General features: G+C 45.5%; 1 pseudogene; it reads left to right on the top strand.

The window, feature by feature from the left end:
* Nucleotides 1–4,169: 4,169 nt before the first annotated feature.
* LOC128779934 (ferritin heavy chain pseudogene) lies at nucleotides 4,170–4,718 on the top strand (annotated as a pseudogene).
* Nucleotides 4,719–5,170: the final 452 nt, after the last annotated feature.

The raw sequence follows: 5,170 nt of genomic DNA, 5'->3' as shown, positions 1-5,170 counted from the left end.
AATTGAATAGCTGGGTTGATGGAAGCACTGTTTATTAATTTGAGGACTTTTGTCCAGGGGCGGGACTGCCATATTATGTAAAACCTGAGATGCCCATTGGACCTCCAAGTTGAACCATCAGGAACCTAACTCTGAGGCTCAGAAGCTCTTTATAGACCCAGCGCTCCAGGTTTGTATCCGGGGCTGGGTGTTGGCACCCTTGGCTTAGCAAGTACCAAGACTTCATACCCACAGAAACAAAACATGTGTTCAGCATAAACTATATTGTTTACCCACTGTAGGCACATTGACATGGTTATCAATTGGGAAAGGTGGGAACACTCCCCAAATCAAAGTTCCCAGATACCAGGCCCAAGGCCTAACCTCACGAGGAGGCCTTTCTAAACACAGCGGTGTCAGTCCTGCTGTGCTGACTCACTCATGCACAGTAGGTGTTATTTACGCACAGTGGGCACTGATCATCCACCCACTGGTAGGATGAGACTGATATAATAATATCTGTGTTTAAGGTGTGCAAGTAGCAAAAGAAACTATTACGAACAACTATATGCCACCAAAGTGGACAATCTAGAAGAAATGAATAAACGTCTAGAAACATATATACTCTTCTGAAACTGAATCAAGAAGAAACTGGAAAATTGAACAGATGGCGTACAACTAAGGAAATCGAAGTAGTTATTAACAAACAAACAAACAAACAAAAAACACCTCCCAACAAAAAAAAGCCCTGGACCGGATGGCTTCACAGGCGAATTTTAACGAACATTCCAAGAACTAACACCTCTCCTTCTCTTGCTATTCAAAAACATTTCAAGAGCAGGGAATACAGCCAAGCTCAATTTACGAGGCTATTGAGGGTAAATATTTCTTCTGGAAGGAACATTCGTGATTACATGTATACACCATGGTCATGTGGAGTTGTTTTAGTACCATTTGTATTTAGAATTTTTGTATCTAAGTTCATGTACTAGGTGACCCTATAGTGTAATTTGCACTCCATTGTTGAATTTATTGGCATAAATTTGCCCGTTCCTGATGAGTACATTTCTGAGCACAAATGTGTCCATTTTTTCCCACAGCAACCAATTCTCCAACTTGCCATGTACCAACTGGGAGACCTAAAGTTCAGTAACGACAGGAACTACCTGGAGTTAGTCAGATCCCACAGGTGACCGAGATTGCCTCCCGTCCTGCACTTCAGGCACTGCTTGCAAGTCAGGTGCTCAGCTGTGCTTCTGGCCAACAGGCTATGAATTGGAAGTTTCTGTGACCTCCTCCTCAAGTTTGACAATTTTCTGGAACGGCTCACAGAACTCGGGAAAAGAGTTTACTGACTAGATTACCAGTTTATTATAACAGGATACAACTCAGGATCAGCCAGGTGGAGGAGATGCATGGGCAAGGTAAGGCGAGAAGGAACACGGAGCTTCCCTGACTGCTCTAGTTGCATGGCCGTCATAGGACCTCTGTGTGTTCACCCACCCGGATGCTTCTGAACCCCTTCCTTTAGGGCTTTAATGAAGGCCTCATTACCATAGGCATAATTAACTAAACAATTGGCCATTCCTGATTAAATCAACCTCCAAGCCTTCTCCCCTCCCCAGAGGTCGGGATGAAGGCCTGAAGCCCCAACCTTCTAGTAGCACACTTGGTTCCCCTGGCAACCAGCCCTCCATCCTTAGGTCATTCCCAAAAGTTACCTCACCATCATAAACTCACTTATGGCTGAAAGGAGTGTGTTTTAGATAGCCAAAGTCCCCTTTCACCTTTATCACTCCAGAGTCCTTTCCAAAGCAGGAGATAGAAATCAAGGATTATAATGAAATTGGCTTCTATCACTCATATGACTTGGAAAATGAAAAAGGTTTTAGGACCTCTGGCTGGGACCTGGGGATGAAAACCAAAATATACATTTCCTATAATACAGTATGACAATTGTATTTCCTGTTCATCCTTTGAGTAAGTGTATGATCCATAGTGATGTCTTCTTTCTCATTCTTGAAACTGGTAATTTGTGTTTTTTCTCCTTCTCTCTCCTTTTCCTTCTCCTGCTCCTCCACCTCCTCCTTCTCTTTCTGGTTAGCCTGTCTAGAGATTTATGTTTTTATTGACTTGTTCAATTTTCTCAAAGAAACTGCTTTGATTTCATTGATTTCATAGAGTTTTTATTTTTCTGTGTGTTCGATTTCACTGTTACCTGCTCCTGTCTTTATAATTTCTTTTTTTCTGCCTGACTTGGGTTTACTTTAGTCTTTTTCTACTTTTTAAGGTTAAAAGTTAGATGATAGATTTGAGAGCTTTCCTCTTTTCAAACATAGGAATTCAGTGATATGAATTAACATGCAAGTACTGCTTTAACCTACAGATGTGGATACGCTGAGTTTTTGTTGACATTAAATCCCAAATAATTTCTTTTCCAACACTTGGATTACTTGAAATGCATTATTAGCTTCCAAATAGTTGGGTGTTTTTCAGATATCTTCATGTAATTATTTCATTGTGATCAGAGAACATTTCTCTCGTGATATGAATAATGTTATATTTATTGAGTGCTGTATGGTCGCTTAGGATATGGCCTATATTGGTAAATAAATGTTCTATATGCACTTGAAAAAATGTGCTGCTAAGGAATATGCTTGTAAAGTTTCTTCAGTCTGACTCTCTGATTTTTCTTAACATGAGTACGATTTCTTCCTTTTAATTCTTTTTCTTCTCCTGATTATAACAAATAATACCCAATGGTGGCCTGCAGAGAGAACTCTGTGGTTTCTGGAATCTGTGAATGTATTGGATATTCAAAAAGTGGGTATTTTCATTCTAAAATGCTTAAGAAATGATCACAAAAGAATCATGTTCATAAACTAAACACCGACATTATTTGCACAGACATGCCCCACACAAGAAAGAATGTCATTAGGAAACCCGAAATTATGAGGGATTCTTGAAAGACAGGAAAAGCAGAGGCTACCAGATTGGTTAACGCAGAGAATTTGAAACAACCGCGGTAGAAAACCTGATCACATTCAGAGAAAGTCTAAGGGAGTAAATGAAATTGCAGCACTGTAGAGGGTCCTTGGTCAACTGTGAGATTAAAGAGCTACTCTGTGAACAGCAGGCCTGCTTCACCCTGCCCTGCTCTAACCATCCCCCAGCCCTACTTACACAGGGCAGAACTCAACTGTGGCATCTAACCCCTTTCATTCCCCAAACTACACTCCAAAGGCAGTGAATGAGTGCTTAAACAATTGCAGACCTGCAGAGAAGGGAAACAACAGGACACATCTACCTAGAAGTAAAAACTATTAGTCCCCCAATGTCAGAAATGTCATATTGATTTTGGCCACAAGGAGTGCCCCTTTCCTACCTATAAGCCAGGGCACCTGTCCTCAAAGGAACCCCACTGAGTAACTCAGCACACTCCAGCCTTCCACTCCAGCAGAAGCCCTGCAGCGCAATGGACATCACAACTCCAGATCACATGCGTGATTATTACCTCGGTTGATCACATAAGTCCTTTATTCGTAATTATGAAGGAACACAGGTTTGCCGAACGTAGGAGAAAGAAAAAGAAAAACAGACCGTGAATACACAGAACTACTCCCGGGCAGGGAGAACCCAGATATAACACAGGAAACAGAAGAGGATTTTACCACAAGTTGAAATTCATATTCTCAGAAATTTAAGGGCAGAAAATGGATTTGTAATACAAAAATGTCTACCGTAGAAGGAATTAGAAGACAGATAAAGTTTTTGCAAAATAGAAATATTACTGCAAAATTAAAAACATTAACTGTCAGGAGGTGAGAACAGACTCTCCCTGCCTCCCCCAGGGTGTGATGGAACCATGAAAATGTGGCTGCTACGCGGCCCACTTGGACGCCCCTGGCACCCCGCTTTGTGCCCCCCTCCCGCTCCAGGGATCCTCCTCGCGTCCTCTCCTGAACACTCGCGAGAATTGGTCACTTCTTCCGTCTTCAGGCCCAACCTTCCATTTTCCGGTTCCATCTCAGAGCCAACCGCCAGCCGCCTGCTGCTGAACACTGGAGCACCACCCCTCCGCGTCACCGCTGACTCATCCAGCAGCCGCTCCAGGCTACACCGCAGCTCCAGCTCGCGCTTCCAGGACATTTTGCCTTTGGTGCCCCGACTCTGCACCTACGCTACCGGACATGGCGGCCGCATTGGTGCCCTGGCATGTGCGTCAGAACTACCACCCCGAGTGTGAGGCCGCCGTCAACAACCTGGTCACCTTGGAGCTGCACGCCTCCTACGTGTACTCGTCCATGGCCCGCTACTTCGACCGGGAAGACGTGGCCTTGAAGCCCTTCAGCCTGTTCTTCCTTCGGCAGTCCAACACGGAGAGGGAGCACGTGGAGAAGCTTTTGGGGCTCAAGAGCCAGCGTGGCAACAACCCCTGCCTGTGCAACGTCTCCGGGCCTGAGGAAGAGAACTGGGAGAGCAGCCTGAGTGTCTTCGAGAGCGCCTTGCAGCTGGCCCAGAGAGTGCACCAGAGCCTGCTGAATCTGCACCAGCTGGCCACCGAGAAGAAGGAGGGTCGCATCTGTAACTTGCTGGAGCAGGGCTACCTGCATCAACAAGTGATGTTCATCCAAGAGTTGGGGGACCATATCACCAACCTGCGCAAGATGGCGGCCCCGGAAGACAGCCTGGCAGACTCCCTCTCTGGCAAGCTCACCCTGGGCGACGGCAAGAACTGAGCCGGGACTTCGTTCCCCTAGCCATGAGGTGAGTTGCGCCGGGCACCTTGCCATGCCTGCCATTGCCATATTGCTGTATAAAAGGTTCAGCTAAGTTTTTATGTTCGAGTTTTATCATTACTCCCTAGTTATTGGTTGCTAAATAATTAAGGGTGTTTCATTGGCTCGTGTGTGCAAAACCCTCACCTTTTAAGTTTTAAAGTACGTGTGCAGGCGTCTCTTCACTCACCCATGCCCCATCACGTGCAGCTTGGGATCTCCATGGATGGCGGGAGGGTGTAACCCTGGGACCCTGGAGGAAGATGAGGGTATTCCCTGGACTCTGGATGGAGGGAGTGGGTATTCCCTGAGCCCTGGATGGAGGTAGGAGGTATTCCCTGGATCCGGAATTGAGGGAGGGGGTGTTCCCTGGGCCCTGGAAGAAGAGAGTTCATATTCCCAGGACCCTGGAG

Source organism: Desmodus rotundus, chromosome X, assembly GCF_022682495.2.
Source record: "Desmodus rotundus isolate HL8 chromosome X, HLdesRot8A.1, whole genome shotgun sequence".
Taxonomy (NCBI): Eukaryota; Metazoa; Chordata; class Mammalia; order Chiroptera; family Phyllostomidae; genus Desmodus; species Desmodus rotundus.
The sequence above is the reverse complement of the archived record's forward strand: the minus strand, read 5'-3'. Positions and strand labels throughout refer to the sequence as shown.